Source organism: Equus przewalskii, chromosome 2 (genome assembly GCF_037783145.1).
Source record: "Equus przewalskii isolate Varuska chromosome 2, EquPr2, whole genome shotgun sequence".
Lineage (NCBI taxonomy): Eukaryota > Metazoa > Chordata > Mammalia > Perissodactyla > Equidae > Equus > Equus przewalskii.
In genome coordinates this window covers 94,276,998-94,301,903 of record NC_091832.1, presented here as the reverse complement: position 1 = coordinate 94,301,903, position 24,906 = coordinate 94,276,998, and positions in this window count along the sequence as shown.

Sequence of the window (24,906 nt, the reverse complement as noted above, 5' to 3'; positions counted from 1 at the left end):
CAGGTGGGTTGAGACCACCAATTCATCAACTGGGCCAGTGCAGATATCCGATAGGCAAACTTTTACATCAAGAGGCTAAAAACTCCACCCTCAGATCATGCTAACAGCACCATTTTGTGATCATGGGTCCTATGAAGAGGCATGAAGTCTGACTACACTTGTGCAAATCATCAATTACCTCACTTCTCCTCACCTCCAATTACTTCTCTCCACATTTCAGACCACCTTACTCCCTAACCCATTAATATCCCTGAGTCCCTATTTTTGGGGAGGAGAATTTGAGGCTCATGCTCTTGCCTCCTCGCGTGGCTGCCTTGTGAGTAAACCCTCTCTCTGTAGCAAACTTCTTGTCTTGCTGTTTGGCTTTCTGGGTGGGGGGCAAAAAAAACCTGGTTTGGTAACACTTGAGTGGTATGGACATTCTAACAATACTATTTCTTCCAATCCATGAACAAAGAATATATTTTCATTTATTTGTGTCTTCTTCAATTTCTTTCATCAATATCTAAAATACAACTTTTGTGGATAAATGAAGACTGAGAGAATTTGACACTAATAGATCTGCAACATAAAAAATGCTGAAGGAATTTCTTTAGAATAAAATATAAATATAGATTTGCAGAAACAAATGAAAAACACCAGTTAAATGACTGAAGCAAAAGTAATTATGTTGTATTCTGTAGTTTAGAAAGAACATGAACATAAAATTTATGACAAGCATACCATAAATGACAAGAACAGTAAGTGGAATTATACAGTTGTAAAGTTCTTACATTTTACATGAAGTAGAGCATTAAGTCTAAATAGAGTCTGATATATTAATAACACATAGTGTAACCTCCAGAGCAACTACTTAAATAAAACAGTACAAAAAGATATAGCTAAAAATCAATTAAAGGAATTAAAAGGGGATATGAAAATATTCAATTAACCCAAAACAAGACAGGAAGGGAGTAAGAGAAGAAAAAAATCAGATGGGACAAAAAGAAAACAACTAGCAAAGTAAGAGCACTTAAACACAAACATATGAATAATTTCATTAAATACAAATGGACTAAACATTCCAATCAAAAGGCAGAGAAACACATGATGCAATTACATGCAACAATGAGAGAATCACCTTAAATATAAAACTACTGATAGGATTAAAGGAGTAGTTATTCCCCAAGCTGATTTTTGTTTTCACAATAAATGTGGAAAAGGAAGCCATTCAGCACGTTTGCATAGATCCATGCTGGCCAATGGCCTTTCTCATTTTCTTCAATAGAAACTATATGAGGGGTAGGGTATGAGTTTTTCATTTTTCCTTTTCTGAGTCTTAAATATTTGAATGCTGGCCCATACAATGTTTCAGATCCTATTTAAGCACACATCTAGCTCAGAGATTAATTGCATAATCTATCTAATTATGCAAGCCTGCAATTACTATGACACTGTGGTCATTTTTCTCCTCTATGTTCAATCCATTCATGTCCTCTTTACCCTTTAAATACCACATGAATTGAATTATTTTTCCCCATAACCCCAACAACCATTGTATCTTACATATACTGTTAAATAGTACTCTAACTCATTGAAAAAAATTTTTTAAAGTGTCAGATGTAAATATCTTTTACTTTGTTGGCCATATCATCATTGTCACAGCTACTGTTGAAGCATGAAAACAGTCATAGACAACAAGTAAATAAATGAGCAAGGTCATGTATGTGTACAAATAAAACTTTACTCATAAAACCAGGTAACTATGGTCCATGAGCTATAGTTTGGCCAATCCTGACAAACTGACCTACTACGTGAATCCACTCTAAATCTCCACAGTTCATTCTCTACTTTTCGTCAGAAGATATTTTGAAATGTAAATAACCTCTCCGCTGAACCCTTAAATGACATTTCATTTCTCTTGATACAAAATCAAATATCCTAACCTAACTATAAAGCCCAGCATGGTCTTCACTGAATTAGCCACTTCAACCTCAGTTGTACCACATTCACTTGCTATCTCGTCTCCAGTCTTTCTGGCATTCTTTTGCACCCCAAAAATTATGCACGTACTCTTCCTGGGAAAATATTCCTTCCTCTTTCGTCCTAGTAAACATTTTAGCGTTATTCTGATCTCAGCTCAGTTTTACTTCTTCACAGTAAACTTTCCCGGCCACTTCTAATAGCTAGAATCTCCCCATTCAACGTCCCCATATTTTCTTGCACATCTTCTGCACCTAGTCACAGTCAAAACTTTACATAAGTTTACAATTAGTTGATAAATAGCTAGTACATTTAAAAGCTTTTGTTTACGTTATTGAGTGCCAAGTACTCTGAAAATGCTTTATGTGCATTATCTGACTAAATCTTCACAATGATCACGAGATAAAAACTAATTTATATCCAATTTTTAGGTTATAAAACTGAGGTCTGGAAATAATTCGCCAAGTCAAATAGCAAAGGAAGCATTTCAGTATCAACCCAGGCAGTCTGATTTCAGAGTCCCTGCTCTTAACCCCTGTGAAATATTGGCTATCTCTTCAATTAGACTATAAGATATTGGTTTTGTATTCTTAATGTGTCATTGCAGAAATAAATAAATATATATATACACTTGTCAATGTATGGAATGATAAAATTATCAAAATTCAGCCCTTCACAAAATAGACTATATGCTCCATCATACAAGTGTAGCGATGCCTAAGGCTTGGATTTATATATAGAACAAAAGGAGTAGAGTCAATAGATCGACAGTTTCAAGCAAGAACACAAGTTGTCCTACCACCACCATCAAGAGGAAGCCTTTCCTTCAGCTTCCTGTTGTTTTCCCTTTACCCAGATGAAGGAGATGGAGCATCAGGTCCTGCCTATTCACCTAAGCACTCTTCCAGTAATCAAGAAACAAGGGGTTGCCAAAGATGTTGGAACATAGAATCTAAAGGCCAACGCTGCTGTTTGTGTTGCTCCTTTTTCCTAACCCCTATTGAAACAAACACAGCTTGACATTGGGTTTTAGTTGAGAATCTGTATGTAGCTCTTTAATCTCTCTGTTGAAGTAGGAAGAATAAATATATTACACAGTCTTATCTGAAACATCCAAAGTTACAGGAGACTTTTCTGGTATATAAATAAAGAGTATAGTTACAGGCTAGAAAGCAAAAGAATTAAAAACTAATGGACAAACAGAGTAAGTTCACTGAAAGTTCATTTATGTCTTAAATTATAAACAATAGATGTAAGTTTTGATTACATCTCTCATTGTCTCCTACATTGGTGATATTTAAGAAATCCATTCAAATATTTAATCATGTTTTGCAACATGAATTCTACACAAATGTTGGAGTTGTCATTTTATTTTTAATCACTAAAATGAACTTTCTGTTAAAACAGAATGACATCAGGAAAGTCCATATTTCCTTGCATCAGACATGTGGGAACACTCCATAAAACCTTAACTTGTGCTGAAGCAGAGAACATAGCCAATTTTGCATCAACCAGATTTTCTTGCTACCTAGACATAATTACTTTTATCTTAATTTTTGTTTTCAATAGAGGAAAGGACTTTTTTCAACAGAATTAATTGTAGGGGAGAGGTACAGGCCTCCTATCTAAATTCTTTTAGGCAGTTAAAGGGGAGATAAAAACTCTTCCTGAGTCTGCCTGGCCTTGATTGCCTTCAGCTCAAAATAATCCACTTGCCAAAGTGGCACATTTTGGGGTGGCGTATTCTACTCCCCTTCACAATAAACATACTATGTTTGATATTTTTGTCCAAATGATTGTTGATCATTTACAATTTTACTTTATTTGTAGCTGATTTCCTTTACAAAGTGAGATATAGCTCTATTTTGTATTCTCACTCTCTGTTGATACATCCCTAAAAGAAATGTGATCCTAGGATGTTGTGCTTACTGGATGGGGACGTGAGAAGTTAGCTCCTATATAGGCTCCAAGAGATTCAAACCTTTCCAAGGTTTGTGAATGGTGGCCGTGGGAAGAATGTTTTATTAGATTGCCCGTTTGCCCCAGTTCTATTAATCCACAATCATTTGATATTTCTTTCTTTATCTCTCTTTCTCTATAGATATAAATTTCAAACTTACCTTGCCCAAATCCAAATCCTTAAGAATAAATGAATACACAAAAGAAAAGTGGACACACTAAATGCAGTAAAAATTACAAAGAAATGCAAGAGGTAGGAAATTACTTTTAATCTAGCGTTATTATCAATCAAAAAGTAATTACAATGAAAATTATCATATTGGCATAATTTAAAACAGTGATAATTGATATTGCAGAATGGTATGAATGCTAGGCATTTTCATATACTGTTTTGAGAATGATAAACTGACGTAGCTCTTCTGAAGATCACTTTGGTTAAACATATGAAATGTGTTCAAAATGTGCAGAATCTTTTTCATAGCATTGATGTCTACTAAGAATGTATTCATAGGAGATAATCACGTGGGTAAATAAATAATGGTGAAATATATTGCTCTGTTAGTTGTAATATCATGAAATGAAATTTACATTAATGACCAATAATGTCTTTTGTTTTAATAAACTTAGGTATATTTTAATGCAGTACTATAAAAGGAGATGGTGTTGTTCAAAGGGAAAAATATTCATGATGTTTCATAACATATTTTTATTATCTTATGTGTAAGTTACATAGCAGCATATAAATAGGAAGAACATCTTTCGTAGTAGACCCTGGACAGTCTTGTTTTATACTGATTGCCCTAGTCTATTAAAAACACTCTCTAAATTGTCCTATTTTATAAGACAAACTTGATGGCCAATCTATGTATAAATAAAAAAATTTATAATAGTTATTTTAAAATGGTAGTATTATAGCAAATTACTTTTCTTTCAACCTTCTCGCATTTCATCATTTTTCAACAGTGAAACTATTATATTCCTAGTATGAAAAGAATAATGAATTTGTTTTGCCATTTTAAATTATTCCTCTTGTGAAATGTTAATTCTCTGGTGTGACTTGTCTTTCTTTCTTCTCTGTGAAGTATAACCTGGTTTGACCCTCATTAGACCAGCCTCTCAAGTTTCTAGACAGATTTCGTGCAATTTCAAGTCAATCACTGGCTGGCAACAGGAAAACAGAGAAATCCTACATTCATAAATCATTTTTTTCTCAGGTTCACAGTTGTCAGATTTTTTCTTAATTGTAAACTAAATAAAAAGAATGGGTACATGAGATTTCACACAAGGTTAACCCCTGTTTAGGGAAGAATGCTGAGTAGCATGTATTCTCACTCAGGAAAAAAAAAATAAAAGTCTCCTGGCTTCTTCTCGGATTTGTATTGCATTTCTGTTTACTCTTGATCTGCATACTACCTTCTAGATGTACCTCTTTCCGCCAGTCTCTAATCTGAGTATTATAGAGTTGGGTTTCATAGATTCACGTTTAATATTACTTCAGAAAGCATTTACGTGTGGCAAACAATCAAATACGAGAGTAGGTGATGGGAATAAACAAAAAGAATACATTATGAATTCGCATATTCCTTCCTTCATCCAAATGCGTAGTTGCTGATTGCCTAAATGTGGAAGACACTATTTTTTTAATTTTCTGGGATTCAAAAGATGCAGGAGACAATCTGTGCCTTTGAATGTCTCAAAATCCAAAGGAGTACCTTAGATCAAAGTACGTTATGTACATGCAGGATGGATAAGAATTGTATGAGTACTACTTAACATGTTGAAGTGAGGTGAAGTACTAGAAACAAAAAAGCTAATTAACATCTCATATCCTGTAAGAAATTCAATCCAATTAAAAAAGCAAAGCTTGCCAAAGAGAAACCATTTACAAATAAGGGGCCTCCGTAAGGCCTAAAAACTGTTCCCTGCTGGTGATGAATTCAATGCTCAACATACATAATTTGGCAAAAGTCAATGTCATCCAGTAATAAACACAATTTTGCGTAAGCTTGCTATTTATTTTTCAACTCTTCATATATCATCATATTGAGTTTTTAGGTGACTCTAAATCTGCTTGTAAATTTTGTGAGTTGTATACTCAAAAGAAACTCACTGAATTAAACAACTCAATTTAGATTTTCATGTGGATTGATTAGAGAAAATTATTGTGAAACATTTTTCAAATTTCAAATAAAAAATATTAACTAAGAGTTGAATAAAAAATTGCTGACATATAATCAATCTCCCTTCTATTGGCTATGCAATAGTAACTATGCTCCATGTTTTCCCATTGCCTTAATGTGGTTCTTATTATTTTATACAATGTGTTATTTTTTTTAAAGGAAGCTCCAGCTCTTTATCAGGTCCTGATAGTATGTGAAATAATGTACTGTTTCACTTTATTTTTCCTAATGATTTTCCAGCAGAAATCCCTCCAAATTTTCATGATAGCTGCAGTATATCCTGTACTTTCCTGCTCCACACAATATTACATTTAATAATCATATCACGTCTTGCAAATTTATGATGTAAAAAACACACAGGATGTAAGCTATTTCCTCTTTCATTATGCTGTTGTTATTTTTAACATAACTTTAAAAAGAAACTAAAATTTTGCAATTAAGGACTATCAGCGAGGTTATCTTAATTGAATATAAAATTTGTGAGTTTCAACTGAAAGGAGAAAGTTTATTTAAAATTTAGCTCTATAGAATGTTGTATCAATTCAGTAAAGTGATAATACTAGTATTTTTTATAACTGTTCTGATTACTATTGTTGTATAACAAAACATTCAAAAATTTCTGTCATAAAACAACCATTTTATTCTCATAAAGTCTGTGGATCTAGAATTTGGACAAGAAACCAAAGAAATGCCTGCTTTTTCTGCTATGTCTGGAGCCTCAGATGGCAGTATATGAAATCTGAAATCGTCTGGAGTTGATTTAATTCATGGGTTTGAATGCCCAGGCTTGAATAACACAAAGATTCAACTCAGCTAGAATTCTCAATGAGAGCATCTATACACAACTTTGCCATTTGGCTGGAACCCCTTACAAGGTGTCAACCTCAAGGTAGTCAAATATCTTACACAGCAGCTGAGGGCTACAGCACGAATGTTACCACAGATAAAAGATGGTGGGAGCTGCGTGGCCTTTTATGACCTAGCCTTGGAAGTCACAGAGTGTAACTTCTGTCATACCCTATTGCTTGAGACAGTTATAAGTCTACCCACACTCAAGGGCAGGAAACATAGACACTGCCTTTCAATAAAGGAGTGTCAAAGTATTTGAATCCAATTTTAAAAAATGCCACAACTTCTAAACAGAATTATTTGTTTTAGACATTGCAACCACAAGCTTTGGAAAATTGTCAGAATTAGTAGAATATTTAAAAATGATATAGAATCTGAGGTCATAAAATTCAGCCTCCCATATTTACATGTGTGAAAGGTAAAGACTAGAGAAGCAACGTTGCTCATCTTTGGACAAAAAATAGGTGATTGATCTATAGATAGACAGATAAACAGACTGACTGGTAGATCAAAGACTATAAACCAAATCTCCTAATGTTTTAAGAACTATATCTTATTTGGATCTCACCGCTAACATTCTTAACAACATTATTTCCAATATCTGAGTTGACTACAGTCAGGAAGCTGATGGCACCATGGCACAATGGTGATGGCCTTCCTTCCATCAAGCCCATTTTATCACACAGCTTAGTCAGCCTCCCTGCAAATGGATGAGACCAATGTACCTCTTTATTATTCTATAAGGTCTTTCATGTGTATGTTTGTTAGAAACTAAGATACTTGAGCTCTTTAACATTATTTGGTCTGTCAGCAAAGGTGGAGTATTAGACACTGGATGTACTGTCCTAAACCTGAAACAAACAAACAGATAAAACATATAAACAGTGGTATTCAAGATCTGCACAGCGTCTTCACTGAAGTTTTCATTGCAGTAGTGATCAGAACATGCCCATGAGGAAATCACCTGTGGCTGGGGAAAGAACCATCCAAAAGCATTACAGGAAAAGTACATGGCACTGACACAGGGCTAGGCGCAGTGCCTCTTCTCACCCAGCAGGTCAGAAAACCTCATAATTCAAGTGGCCTTGGGTAAGTGCAGGAAGAGTCTTGTTTTAGTAGGAGGGAACAATTAGCCCTGGATTAAACACTGTTTTTGTCTTGCCTAAGAAGTCTTTAAAAGCAAGACCTGAAATCGTCAAAACTCTTTCCAACTAGCTTAATTCCATGTCAGAACACGGCTTCGGAATATAGGAATACAAAAATATCCAGCACAAACAAGGCAAAATATACAATGATTAGGACCCAAGAAAAAATCCTCAGGCACTGAAAAGTGAAGGAAAATATGATCCATAATAAGGAGAAAAGTGAGCTAATTAAAACTGACCCATAACTAACACAGATGTTGGAATTAGCAGGCACAGTCATTAAAATAAGTGTTAGATTGCATGCTATGTGTTCAAACTTAAGTAGAGCCATGTAAGATGTCAAAAAAAGATCCAAATTGAAATTCTTGACATGAAAACTATAATACCTGAGGTGAGAGACACACTTGATGGAATTAAAGACAGATTCGATACTGCAGAAGAAAAGATTAGTAAATTTGAAGTCAAAGCAATGGGCAGTATTTGTTATTGATTATTAATTGTTTCTCTCTCTTGTGAAATTAAAAATAAGAATATTAGATGCTTACAGGACCACTAGAAGAAATTAATCTAGTTCCTGAAACACCACGTGGAAGAAAGCTACACCAGATAAGGAAAACCCACGTTACATACACACACACACAACACACATACACACACAATATATAAATATATATTGTGTTGAGCCAATGAAATATTGCAGTTTATTATTTCCAAAAGTTATCAGCTTCCTAACTAACATGGCAGCAACATTTATAACATTCTTAGAAATTGTAGACATTCTTCCAGAAATTTCATCTGAAGTTATGCAATTTGCTCTGCAAATTTCACAGAGAAAAATGAAATCATGCAATATATTGTATTTTAAACATTATTTTAGGTAATGTTTCAATTGTAAAATAAGTGCTACAAGAACCTATATTAGATACATGTTATTGAAAGAAAGTTTTAGTCTAGTACTGCACAGTTTAAAAATTCTTACTAATCAGAGATAAAGTCAGATGTACAGCAGCATACTTAAAATGGACTAAAATCAAGCACTCAATTCTAGCATCACACTGCGATCTTGCAGAAGTTGTCTCTTTTTTAATCTCCCTAAACCCATTTTTTGATCTGGACAAAGAGGGGATAGTGTGTACATATGTATAAACAAATAAAAAAGGAATTCCATGCTAACAGCCATGTGGCTCAAATGTAACCAATGTCTTGAAAATTGAGAAGTTGGGAACCAGTAATAACGTTCATTCACTCATTCAGTCTGCTTGGTTTGATTGTTTAGTTTAATGAGTGAAAATTATGTACTAGCTACTGTGATGTTTTCTGGGAAGAAGTAAAGGGGAAGATCATCTCTGTGCCTCCATAGTTGATAATCAATTGGAGCTAATTACAATACAGTGCTCACACGCACAGGGTGGAAGGGGAGGGAGCATCCAGCATGGCAAGTATTTCTACCTTGGGATCAGAGTCGAGTTCAGAGAAAAGATAACTTAACGTCAGCTTGAAGAAGGAGTAGCAGAGGAGGTATTGTGAAACACTGTTAAGGAGAGGCGACTTAGGTAAAAAGTCTGAGATGTGATCATATTATGTTAAAGAATAGAAAATTGTTTGGTATAGCTAAAGTTTATGGGATGAAATGGCAGTGGGAGCTAAGTATTGATCATAGTGGGCATTTGTGGTGACCTCTCGTCTAGGGGAAAATGTAGACCTTTTCTTCATAACCCATAATTCTGCTGTCTATGTATATAATTTAATATTGTTGTGACATCTATATTTTGAGCAAATTCTATTTATATTGTGATCCACTAAAATTCATAGGTCATGCTGAGCACGGTGGTGATTTATTTCCTAAATGTCTAAGACTCCCAGTAAAGGAGTGAATCTGCAAAGCAGTTCATACTTCCCACTTTAGCGAAATACCATAGCCATACATATCATATATTTTAGTGTTAAGGAACAAAATAATCTACAAAATAAGTGCGCACATTTTAATAACTGGATACACTATACACTAAACTCTTTAATAGAATCATAGCCAACTTATTAAGTTCCAAAATAATACAAATCAGGAACAAGAAAATTTAATATGAGATTTCTCTGCAATTTCTCATCTTCCTTACATACCCAGACATCTTAAGCAAGCAGAAATATATCTTAAGTCTATCTGTAAAGTCATGTTTCATCCTGATTTCATCTTTGAATGAGTCTTCATCTGTTCTCAGCACTTTGGGATTTCAATGGGACTTGACTTTAGATAAAGATTGTATTATAAGAGCTTTAAACAATTACATTATAAACAAAAGTTAACATAGGGAAAGTTTTCCTACAGGGAGAAAATATCTAATTTCACCTGATAGAGTGTATTAACATATTGGGAAATAACGTATCATGCACAAAGATTTGTCAACCTTGCAGATACAAATGTAGAGCCACTGAAATAAAAGTTGTCACCATTCACAAAAAGACTATCCAGAATAGGTGGAGCGAGAATCAGCAGAATTTGAGTATTTAATCCTTCTTTCAGAAATGGATATATCCTAGTCTGATGTCAGTAAAATATTGACCCGTCTAGCTCCTCTTATCCGAGTCAATGCTCAGCAAGCCGTCTTCTAATTTTAAAGTAATTCTCACGTAGATCTTCCCACAGAGAGAAAGAGAGAAAATGCACACTGGTCTTGTGACCATTAGAGTTCTGGTCCACGTACAGGTTTAGTTTTCCAGGTATGATAGTAAGTTGGAATTTTGATTGTATTTATTAAAGGATACAGTTAATATGCTCTCGCTCCAAGAAAGAGCTCCCTCTTCTGTCTGCACACAAAACAAAGTTCTCAGGCAAACAAAGGGCCCTTGAATCTTGGTAAATACGGCATAATAACATTAACCTCTATAATTTTCTTGGGAAGTTACCACCCAACTTTCCTTGGCAACACAACCTCTGGTCATATGCCCGTTTAAAGTTAAAATTCTATAGCATGTAAAGTATTATCTAAATATACTGTTTCTCTCTCTCTTTTGCCCACCAATTTATAAGTTATAAGTTCACTTTTATATTCTTGCCAATCACTAAGAGCTGCCTTATCTAAATTAGTTCATGGCCATCTCATCCAACACACTTAGATTAAACTTGGCATTTTCACTTACAAGTTCTTTTTTGTTAAATCTTTAACTAAAGGATATTTTCTTATTCCAACTTTTATTCTGCTCTTATAGAAGGATTTGTTTATAAAGAAACGGATAACTGTTTCTCAGTTATATGGGACTGGCTACATTCTCATTACATTTTCAAGTCTTTATAACCAAAGGAATATAATGGCATTTTTAAACATTTGAGGGACATGCGCTACCCGGTGGTGCAACAGTTAAGTTCACAGGATCTACTTCGGTGTCCCAGTGTTCACCGGTTCGGATCCTGGGGGAGACTGATGCACTGCTTATCAAGCCATGCTGTGGCAGGCGTCCCACGTGAAAAATAGAGGGAGATGGGCACAGATGTTAGCTCAGGGCCAATCTTCCTCAGTAAAAAGAGAAAAAGAAAAAGAGGAGGCTTGGCAGTGGATGTTAGCTCAGGGCTAACCTCCAAAAAAAAAAAAAAAAAAAAAATTGAGGGACAGATCATAGGAGGAAATAACCAGATTCTACATCAGAATTTGAAATGATTTCTGAGGAAAGTAAAAGAAGAAAGTGCCAAAGCAGGACTGCAATTGAACATTAAGAAGACGAAAATCATGACTACAGAAGAACCCCATAACTGTAATGTAGACAATGAAGACACTGAAATTGTTAAAGATCTTGTTTCCCTTGGTTCAGTCACCAATTTAAAAGGACAGTGCAGCCGAGAAATCAAGAAGAGACTGAGACTCAGAAGGGCAGCAATGAAAGAATTAGGAAAGATCATCAAGGGTAAGGAAAGGTTGTCAGAGAACAAGGCCAAGATTATCCACACCCTCCTGTTACCAATTACTATGGACAGATGCGAAAGCTGGACTGTGAAGAAGACTGACAGGAACAATTGATTCATTTGCAATATGGTGTTGGTGGAGAGCTCCATGGATGCCCTGGACCACCAGAAAGATATTCTTGGAAGATTCAACCTCTAACTATCAAACTGTCACTGAAGGCTACTAAAATGAACTGAATCATCTTCCAAAAAGTTGAAGTTTTTCCTCCAGTAACTAAAATCAGCATAAAATAATGTTCACATTGTTAGTGTTCAAGGTCAAATAACAACTGTCCTGAATTTTTGTCTTCTATATAGTTTTAAAAGCATTGACCTCCAAGTATGAATGCTTTCTTTCCTCTAATTACTTCTTTTCAACATTCCATAGAGTTACATAGAGGAAACACTGATATCAATTATTAAAGTTCATATAATTGTGTTCAATATTTCATTGTAATTATAATAAGCTCAACATTTTTTAAATTCCAAAGCTATAAATGGAAAGTTTAATTACCATGATATTTAAAATTGGACACACTGCTTCTTCATCTCCCAAAGTGATTATTAAATTTATCAGAGTATTTATCCTATAATGCATCTATTTGCCTAAGCCCATAAAATTTAATATAAAATTAAAGAAAAATAATACTATACACTTTAAATAATTGTGTAAGTGTTCTTGAACCTGGAAAGAAACTAATATAAAATATTTTAAAAATAGTTTTGTAATGAGTTTAACTGATGAAATTGTATTCTTGACAATTTCATAGGTGCTCAAACAAGGCTGTACTTAAGAATATCTTCATAATATAACATTTCTGTAAGTAAAACTTGACTCAATGCTCTTCAAAGTACAAACAGAATTTTTAAAAGTTAATAAACTTTACCAAGAACAAATTTCACATTCTTAGAATGGTTTGAAGATTACAGAAAATTTTAAAATGGTAAATGTCATTATACTTGGTATTTTTATAAATATAGCTTAATAAATTTATGAATTTTTGATGAATGGATATTGTCCTGTGTGAAGATTGTGCTGATATTTTCAAGGAAATGTCATGGTGACACCAGACAGTGTATGAAATAAGAATATATTAATTGTCTTTTGATGGCTCCATCACTCTTTCTCTTAACTCTATATACAATGTGCTTTCTTATCTTACAAATATTCTATACCTTGACTTGATTTCTGCATCCCTATCGTTTATGATTTGGAAAAATTACATTTCCTGAATCACAATTGCTTTGTTTTATAAGAAAAAAAGCATTTATTCCTATAACAGTAAATAGGTTGTGCAGCTTAACTTACAAAGTACTCCATGATATGTTTTACATAGCCCATCAGTACACTTGAAGATGTTTAAGGACAATATTTATGTATATTAAAACTCCATTCCTTCCTCTACTGCACATTGCATCATGCTGTGCCGGGATAACAATGAGACAATAAACATAAACGTATCATTTAATTACATGTATCTTCATTTTATTTTCCTCTCAAGGTACATAATAGGACAAAATCTGAGGTGACAAAAACTAACTGTCTAACTTAGAGGATCCTGCAAAACAAATAAGATAAAGAACAAAGCAATTAAAAATAAAATAGATTCTGATTGAAAGTTCTAATAAAATAATATCACCGTGCATTTATTTTTTGTTTGTTAGAATGACTGTCAGCAACTTTACATAAATTTGTTTATTTCATCCTCACAACAATTACACAAGATAGATATTATTGTTATTCCGTTTTTATAAATGAGCCACAGAAAATTTAAATGACTATACCAAGTTTTAACCACTAGCAAGTGGGACAACTGGGATTCTGAGCCTGAGAATCTGACTGCAAAGCCAGCATAGCTCAAATAGCAATGAATTTATTTTACTTACCATTGCACTTATTGTTTGTTTAATTTACATTGAATTTCGATGATTTGAAAATTTATATACTTTTCTAAATATTTAATCCATTCAAATTCATATTCTGGCAAATGCAGGTATTGTTAAACATTTTTAGGTGTAAATATAAGTAGTATTTTTTTCAAATAGATATTATGATCATAATTGAACATTGTATTTTAACAAGGAACATACAAACTTAAAGATGTATTTTATTCTTGCTTTTTAAAACGTTTATAAATAGATTTATTGAGGGGTAGAGGCACACAATAAACTGTACATAAAGTGTATAATTTGAAAAATTTTGACATATCACCAAAATCAAGATAATAAACATATTTGCCACTCCCAACAGATTACTCCTGTCTCCTTGTAATACTTCTGCTCTGGCCCTGACTTCTGGCCTTGTGTCACAGTTCTCAGGCAACCATCAGTCTATCTTCTGTCATTATAGATTTGTTTGCATTTCCTAGACTTTTACGTGAATGGAATCATGTAGTGTGCACTCTTCTATTGTCTGGCTTCTTTCACTCAGCACGGTGACTTGGGAGTTCATCCATACGGTATGCATATCAATAGTTTATGCCTCTTATTTCTGAGTAGCATTGCATTGCATGGGTGTACCAAAATTTGTGTGTCCATTCGTCTGTTAAGCAGTTTGGGATTATTTCAGGTTTTAAACTGTTAAATATAAAGCTACTATGAACATTCACATTCAAGTCTTTGTATGGAATATGCTATCATTTCTTTTGGGTAAATACCTAGGAAAGGAATGGAGGAATCGTATGGTAGGTTTATGCTTAATTTTTAAAGAAATTGCCAAAATGTTTTCCAAAACAGTTGTACCATTCTACATTTCTGACAGTAATATGTGAGAGTTCCAGTACTTCTATATTTTCACCATTTGTTATGTTTAATCTTTACAATGTTAGCTATTATAATAGGTTGACAGTGGTATATCATTGTGGTTATTTTCATTTCTTTAATGAGCAATAAGGTTGAGCATTTTTCTTGAGCTTCTTTGCCCTCTGTATAACCTGGAAAGCTCTTGGCCCTCAGAGATTTAAGCATCCCTGAGAAGTCGTTGACACTAACCTTGTGTTAATGGGCTGGGATATCCCTCGAGCCCTGAGGTCCAGGAGGAGCTAAACAGGGTCTTTGGCTCTTGTCCTTAAGACTGTGATATATAGGGGCCAGGACACTTCTTCCAGCTGCCACAGCCATAAAAGCTTGCCCAAATTTCATCACTGGGGAACTGTACCAGGTGCCAAACAGTTTTGAGAGTATACTATCATTTGGAGACAGAGGATGAAAAACTAAATATAAATTTGTATTTTAAAAAGACACAATAAAATATTTATAAGCATATACAAGAAATTAATGAAAATTTTTATTTTTGATAAAAGAAAAACAGGAACTAGGCAGAGAGTAGCATTTTTAACTGTACTTTTTCACTATTGTTGGTTTTTGAATCATAAAAATGTACTATTTATTGAAAATAAATACAAGCAAAGTTAAATGAAATAAAAAAATGGAAAAAGAAACAATTTTTGTGTGTGCTGCAGAAAATAAAAATGTCGATTCCCCTTTATTTCTATGTTAAAGTACTACAGTGTCAATTAGAATTCTTAAACAGATTCTGATTTTGAGAGAAATGTAATAAATAGTCTTAATATTCATATGTGAAATAATACATGTCCAAGAATAGCTAAAGAATTATTTTAAAAGTGGAAAAATGATGGGAGATTTTCTATACCAGATATCAGACAAAATTAAAAGACAGCCACTCAAATAAATATACAGTAGAATGAAAAATCCAGTATATGTAGAATTTAATGATCAAAGGGTAACTCGATTCAGAGGAAAAGGGTGGATTATTTACATTTTTACCATCAGTGTACAGGAGGTGCTATTCCTTTTCATCCTCACCAACACTTGGTATGGCCAGACTTTTTAATATTTGCAAAACTGGCTATCCAACGGGGAAAAAAACAAATCTGAAAACTTCCTTATATGGCTGCAAAAAACTGAATTGCAAGTATATTATATACTTTAATTTTAAAAAATCTTTAGTCAGAATCTGTGAGATTGTATCATGCAAAATCTAGAGAGAGAAATTTTTTAGCCAAGTGGAATCCACGTAAGAAAATACATATTTGACTATATAAAATGCTTTCTAAAAAACTTTTGCATAGAAATTTGTGCCATTACTAATCAGTCAAAAAATTACTTAAATAAATAAGTGCCACGCATATGGTAGGAAAAAGATTTAATATGTATAATATTCCCAGAACTAAAAAAATTGATAAATGGAAAATATTACAAATACAGAAAAAAATCTATTTACTGAAAACTCACATGGAGCAGGTATCAAAAGCCAATGAATGAATAAAGCAGTCAGATTCACAAGTAGTTAGAGAATGACTATTTGATAATGACATATTATTTACAGGAAACACATATCACGCAAAATCCATCAGAAAAGCAAAAGTTAAAATGAGTTATAATATCTATTGCTGTAGGGTTTGAAGAAGGGAATACTCTCTCTGAGTGCTGTGGGTAATGCAAATGTCACAGCCATCTTGAATGCAATGTGGCAATAGGAAATTAAGAATACCAAGAATTGATACTTTTCATTAAGAAATTAAAAACCCTTGACTCAGAAAAAAATGTAGTGTGGGAGAACAGGTATATGAGGCTGTTTCTTCTTAGCGGGGAACAAAGATAAATGTATAACCATGTTTTCCATGGTTGAATAGATCAAAGAACATCCATGCCGTGGAATACTGTGTAGTCATTGTAAGGGATGATTGCCAGATATACTAGTTCACTCTAATAAATTTCCATTTTGTAAAAGAAAGTTAAGTTGTACAAATATATGTAGTGAGATATTACTTTTGTAAAGCAAAAAGAAAACAATTAAGCCCTATATTCAGAGAAGTGAACATAGCATAATAGTATAAATATCAACTGTAATGTAAATATCTGTATATAATTGCATGAGCTTAAATAAAATTACGTTATTCTAGATACTGGATTGTCAATATGGACTACCTTGGGAGATATAATGATATAAAAAAGAAAATACTTAAAAATATCTATTTAATTATAAATATATGTAAAATTCTGTGTTGACATTCATAAAGGGCTTTCAAAGTAAACTAAACAACCAATGAATATCTTAATTTATTTCAAACCAGAGAGTTCCAGAAACCCATTATCTACACTTCTGATATGATTCCTGAACATTAGAGTATTGAGGAAAAGACAAGATAAGCAGAAAATTTTACTAAATTGATTAAATCAACTGTCTTCAATTAATTTTGAGATTACTAGTCTTTCCCTATCTCTAAATACAATAACTCAATCTTTTCAAAAATTGCGAAAGGTGTTATCTTTTTTGCCCTTTCAAAGGATTACTTATTCCTAATTATATCTAAACATGTTCACATTTGCCTTTAAAAAGCCACTTATTGCAACAATTAAGTGAACATGCAAAAATTGTTTCTGCTAATAAGAGAATTTGATTTAGAAGTCTTTTATTAATATGCATCCAAACACTAAACCAGCAAATGGAGTTTAAATACTGGATTTTGTAATATATGTTACTAAACATTTTTTGGAAAAGATCGCTTTCATACTTGCATCAATGTTTTGAATAATAATGGATGTTTGGCTCAAATCTACATTTAGTTTTACAAGCTTTTTAAAGAGAAGTCTTTTCTTTCTTTAATTCTATGCACTTGGTTTAACAGAAGTAATCTAATGCATGTTAGCCTAATGAAAGAGAAGTAGGAAATCAAGCCACATTTACTTCACTTCACTTGTTCACAGACTCACTCATTTGTGAAATCTAATGAAATGCTTCTGGAATGGAAGGGAGCAAGACAGAGAGGCTGTAAAAGATTTGCAGGAAAATCTGAATTAATTTTGAAACAAAATAAAGAGTTTAAGGAAGCTGATACTTTCTGTACGAAAACTTTATAACAACCAATTCTACTGATTCAGGGCATGTTATTTCATAAAATTGAATTGCGTGCCCAATCAATCTGACTGAATACGTTAAACCATGTTTTGTTGTTACTAAAATTTAGAACTAGTTACCTTGGGCTACAGTTATACATAGAAACTGGAATTAGATAGATTACAGTTCATTCACTGAAACAGACTTTAATTAATCACTCACCTGGAAATTTATGAATAGCTCCAGATGACTTGGTTAACCTCAAAAAATATTATTGTGATTTATCCTATTGAAAATATTTAGCAGCTGAAAAATGTGAATGTGAAGGAAAAAAAATAATCACAACAGCTAATTACCTGCTTACTTCAAGACTTCTGGGTCATTTTAACTGATTATCTGAGATTTTGAGTTTAGTTTTGTAGTACTACCAGTACAACAGTAATTTAGTTGTTTTTGTTATTTTATATATACATACTTGTGTGTACACACACACACACACATGCACCCTTCAGTTCTGGTATTTACTGACGAATAAATTAGCTCATTCTAAAACAGCTGTAAAATGCGGTTGAGTGTGGATAAAAAAAATACACATTTAACAAACCAACAACAAATCTGTAAGAATTTAGTTGAAAATCTGATCACATAAAACCACCTAAAAATCCTTTGTTTTTTCAGATTATCATGCTAAATCTGTGCAGGGATACTGTAGAAGGATGTTTTAGAAAATTCCAGAAATATACAAGCCAGAAAACCATTCCAGAAATCATTTTTCTTCTAGAACTCAGATGTCCTTATAACAAAACACATAGTATACACAAACTTGTTTTACACATTTTTGGGTCCTGTTTAGTCTTAAAAACAGGATATCACACACATGCCTTTCTATGACACTTGATTTACACACATAAAAATGTACATCTGGGGGGCTGGCCCCGTGGCCGAGTGGTTAAGTTCGCGCGCTCCGCTGCAGGCGGCCCAGTGTTTCGTCGGTTCGAATCCTGGGCGCGGACATGGCACTGCTCGTCAGACCACGCTGAGGCAGCGTCCCACATGCCACAACTAGAGGAACCCACAACGAAGAATACACAACTATGTACCGGGGGGCTTTGGGGAGAAAAAGGAAAAAATAAAATCTTTAAAAAAAAAAAAAAAATGTACATCTGGTACTATCTTCAAGTGGATAAAAGTGTATACATTTAATCCTTTTAGGAGCTTCATGTGAATCCAAAATACAGTGATTTCACAACAATTTTAACTAATTCCCTCTCCATGGACATCCAGATTATTTCCAGGTTTTACTTGTTTCTACTAACACAGCTGAAATAAATATCCTCACTTTTGTATATTTCTTCTTGGACTTCTACTTTTATAAAATAAGTAGCTGAGAAATGAGAGTCCTGAGTCTAAAAATATTGGCATTTTTTTAACTTTTTATTGATATTATGATAGTTTACAATCTTGTGAAATTTCAGTTGTACATTATTGTTTGTCAGTCATATTGTAGGTGCACCACTTCACCCTTTGTGCCCACCCCCCACCCCCCTTTGCCCTGGTAACCACTAATCTGTTCTCTCTGTTTACGTGTTTAAATTCCACATATGAGTGGAATCAATATTGGTATTTTTAAGGGTAATTGCTATGGCTCGCCTGCTTGCCAACATTATCAAACACTTTAGACTTCCAACGGTAATGAGAATCCCCTTCTCCAGGATCCCTTTAACACTAATGTTATTTTCCATTGAATATTTATTACTCTTAATGGTAAAAAGTGGCAACTTTATGTTACTTGTACTTATTACTTATCTCCACTAACCACTCTACTTGCCTGGTGTCTGACTCACTCTTCAGCCCACTTTCCACCGTGGACTTTTAGAAAGTCTTTGTCTCCCCATCAACAACTCCCCCCGCCCCCAGCTCCTTGGTGTTCTCTTGTTGAATAATCCTAGTATAGGTCACTATTAGGTTTCTCATATAGTATCTCCTCATAGCACTTCATGTGTATTTAAATGCCTAACCATGCTTTTGCTAACATCTATTAAGATACATGTGTGTGTCAAAATCTATTGGTCACAATTATTTTCTCTCCCTCTTTTCCCTACCTTATTTCTGGTTTTGCTCAGCCACCAGTTGATCAAATTAGTTTTTCAATTACTTTCCTCTGGTGGTATATGCCACTAATATACTCTGTAAAAGAATTTCCTTTCCTTAAATATTTTTCTTTTGCTCTAAAAGAAAAATTGTATCTTGTGTGAATATACTCTTCTTGGATTGAGTATTTTTCTCTGTCCAGCTAACTTCTACCAGGTCGAACTTACAATGAGAGGCTGATGCTAGTATGTTTCTTTTTCTTCCATAAGTAATTTGCTGTAATTTACTGGAGGCTGTGGATTTCTGTCTTGATCCTTGGAATTCAAAGTATTTGCCATGACAGTAAAGGCATTTTTTGATTAATTCTGCCTGAGACTGGATGAGATTTTTAAATCTTTCTTTGGATCAGATAAATTGTCCCTTCTGATTTATGCAATCATTTCTTCTCTATCATCTATTCCTTTCCCATTTCTATAACACATATTATTTTCATATTATAGCTCTGGCAACTATCCTAAAAACTTCTTATTGTTTCCATTACATGCCATCTCTATTTTTTTCTTTGGGTTCTGAGCTATTAATTTCACATGATCTGCCAAGCCACTAACTTGGTGCTGAATACTGATGACCTAGTATTCCAAATGCTTAAATGAGTTTTCACAGTGTTAATATCATGATTTTAATGACTTAATTGGTGCTCCTCGAGGGCTCATATTATCATTTTGTTAAGGTTGTTGTCTGCCGACTCCAATGACTCTATTTCAACATGAGCAACTTAATCTCTGGGTTCTGTTTATTCTTTCCTATGGTTCCTTCTGTTCTCAAGGATAGTATGATTTTTCTTTCCTTTCATATGCTTAGTGATCAGGTAGGACCAAACAATAGTCACCAGGAGGCACAGCTCTTTCTATGCCTCTGACCAGGTAGGAGACCACCCCTCAATTGCCAGCTGTCTCCTGAGACTAGAGAAGAATGATCTTTGCTCCCAGGTCTCATCTGCTGCATTTGTCACACCTCTCCCAGGCTCAGAACCTGAAAGGCACTCATTTTGCTTTGTTAGCTGCTTTCCAGATCCAGAAAGACCAAGCAGCCCTGCTCAAAAGTCTATGTGAGCAGGCAGATGTAGATCTTCCTTGAACATCTCAAAGCTGAGCCATCATTGGTTATCAGGGAATCCTGTTCTGGTCCTCAACCCAGCAGCAAGGAGTCCTGTGCTTCAAAGGATCTGGAAAGAGCCCTCTGCCTCAAATGCTCTCTCTAGTTTTGACTTTAAGAATGCTATTGTCTTATCTCAGAGAAGAAGCCAAGAGATAGAAGGAAGGGGATATGGTTTTAAATGTTCGGGTTTTTTCCAGAATCTCTCTTCCAGTAAAATTAGCTAATCAAATAAAATAATTAAATATGATTACTAATAAATACAATATATTCTCAGATACTAAAAAAATAATATTTTAGACAGATTTTTATAAAATCCATATGCAAACTCCCTTTCTCATTCTCCTAGTTTTTGTGTGGCCTGCACATTTTGTTATCAACACCAATTGGTGTAGAGGTGGGGATAGGAAGGAAGAAGGAATATGAGAAAGTGTATTTAGCCTTCATAACATTGTGCTGCAATGTAGCTAAGTAGTAATTCTGAAGGGGCATTTTCTTATTTCCGCAGGGGAAATGATGCAGTGTGGGAAGAGGAAGGAAGGTAAGAGAACCAATTACTTGTTTGCAAGACACAGTGTGAATATTTCTCCCCATCACTCTCTTGTTCTTCCTTATGAATGAAGCCTACTTATGAGACATAATTAAATCTAAGATTAGTGAAGAGATGCTGCTGACTATAGAATGGGTTCTGACATTTTGTCCAGTGAAAGCTACTCATGACAAATTGACCCATTCATTCATGTGAATACATCATTCTCATGAGTATGGTCATCATTCAGGAAGCCCTCTGCAAGAAGCACTGGCTGAGCACTACTGTGTGGGCATCAGTTGGTTTCCCCAGGCTTAGTCCTTAACTCACAAGGTTCTGACTCTCAGAAGTCTATAATGACAATAAAATAAGTGTTTAGAAGAAAGCTAAATTCACAGCATAAAATAAATCCTATAAAATGTATTAAGTAGGTCAATATTGCTGCTGAAATAAACATACCTAAAAATATATAAAGGCCCCCAAATATTAGGAGTTTCTTGTTCATATACTAACCCAAGGAGGAGGTGGTGGGAGGATCATTTGTTTGTTGCTCAACATAATGATTAAAGAATCCTAGTGGTTGGCAGCTCTGCCATCTTCAATGTATGGTTTCCAAAGTTGCTCTGTGGGCTGTCTTCATTCCTGTCAATCAGAAGAGGGACCATTATAGATGAACAGATATGGGATGTTTAAGCAAACTAGTCTGGAAGTGGCCCCACCACTTCTACTTGAGTTCCATTGACTGAAATGCAATTATATGGCCCCTCTAACTGCAAGGGAAGCTGGGAAATCTAGCTCTAGGCCTAGGGAGAAGAGAAATAAAGTCTCTGCTTCATGAGGTTAAACCAAAGTTAACTGTACATACACAAATACCAGTTTACAATAATATAAATATGGTTTAACAGTAAGGATGATCCATATTCAGATAGAAGCAATGATGAAATTGTTCAGTACTTTTACTTTTTCTACTCCTATAAACCACACTTTCCAAATGCTCAGCATGGGCAGCCTGCTGTTAGCAAATGGCATGTCTTTCCTCTTGAGAGCAATGCTTCAGGTCACTCCAGCTTTTGGTGGAAAGAAAATAAGATTAGGGAAAAAAGTGATATATTTTGGAGATATCTAAACTTTTTTCTATTTTATTCTTTAGTAGCAGAACTTCTCTTTGACTTTGCTTGGTGAGATTTGCATTGCAGCTTTGCCGCTGCACATGGTTCTTGGGGGAACAGCATCAGCAGACCTCTCCAATGCCATGCCCCAATTAAATATCTGGCATGCACACCAAACACACTAATCAAACTATATCCCTAAGCGTTAAAATCTTACTTGGAATAACACAAGGAAAGAATGTCGTGAACAATGAATTCTGGTTAATGATGATGCTCATGTCCTATATAAGGGGCATTGAGTTCTGCCGCTGAGATTGAGGAGTTCACTTGGTTTTTCTCCTATGGTAAGCCTAGTTATTAGGCTTTTCCTTTGATTTAGCTAGCAATATTTTCCAATTATATATTTCAATTTTTTAATTGACATTTTGCTTAAATTAGTTAGATTCAGGATCTTTTGCTCCTATCTGAGTAAACTAACTCAAACACCATCTGAAATCCATCCAGCTAGAGCCGTCCAGGGAAAATGTGACATTGGACCCACATTTTTAGTTAAGAGGTATACGTTTTTAGCCACTGTGATCAACTAGTCTTTTTTTTGCAAATAATTACTAAATGAATTACTAAGTAGAATCGTGGGGATGTATGTTTTAGTGGGACCAGGTATCATCCAAGTAGGCAAAAAAAAATAAATAAAATATTGTAGGATTCAGTAGGAAGGAAAATTTTGTCTATACAAGACCATGCCACATTTCTCAGCGACGTGTGGCATTGCTCCTATATGACTCTCACACATCCATTCCACATAAGGTTTAGGAAGCAAAAAATCACAATTCCAGGAATCAAAAGCTTACCAGGTTCACGGCTTCAGCTTCTACCCAGAAGGAGAAATCAATAAGGACTGTTGACTATCTGTCTCCTTACTCTCCAGAGACTCTAGGCTTATGACCTTGAGGGCATAGTACAAAACTTAACTTTTCAGGCCAAGTGGCACCAGTTGATCATTAAAATTCTCATGTTGCAGCCATTTTTATTTTTTATGGCTTAAAAATATTTAATTGTCACGTACCCTGAGGCTTTTTGCAATGGGTTATCTTACAAATAATTAATAATGAACTTTAAAAGCAATATTTTAATTTCTAAGCAATTTAAATGTCCAGCTTTTATGTCTGTTGTGTTCACATCTTTGTCAGATAACTAAGAAAAGCAGATATAACAGATGAATATAATCAGAGGTAACATAAAAGGGCCTAAGAAGAGGGAATTAAATTGATTAAGGCAGCAATTTCAAAATTACCATTTTAACAGAAAAACTGAATACATTTTCTAATTATTTTATAATTGGCCTATCAACAATTCATTTTGAATGTACATTTATAGCAAAGGCCTAAGGCTATCATATATGGATGTCAATCTCGGGTATGACAATGTAAATATCCTAAATTCATTAGAACTATCTGTATAACATACACATGACAATCAAACTACTTCACTTCACAGTCAATGACCCTTGGTACTCAAGCAAAAGGAAGATTTTAGGTATTCTGATCATATTATGAACCTCGGAGATTCGCATATGTCATACCAATGCAAATTTGCATTATTATTGACATTTCCATTCCGAAGATAATATTACTACTTATCTTTCTTATTACTACTTATCATTCTCTCCCTCTTCCCCTTCCCCCTTCCCCTGCTCTCCCCACTCCCCCCATCTCTATCATCTGTCTATCCCTATCTAGCTCTAGCTCTTTCTTACACCTACCTGTGAAATCTGTCTAATTCAATGCTTACACTTATAAATATGTGATTCCAACATTTGGATTTTTCTTAATGCCTAATATAATGTACATTCCTTTTAGTTAGTAATATATATATTTATTTACTTATATATACATTAGGTATTATATTGATATGTCTATTGATCTATCTTCTTAAATAACAAAAATCACAAAAGGGAATCTCTGTCACTATTTTATGTTTAAGATATTTGAAATGCTATATTGATAAGCTCACAGCTAAATTGAATTTAATGAAAATTAGTTCAATTAAAAATTGAAAGATGGGAAACACATACAAACCTGTAGGAACAAGAGAATCAGAAAAAGAAAGATTCTCAAAGTCTTCCTAGTGTAACTC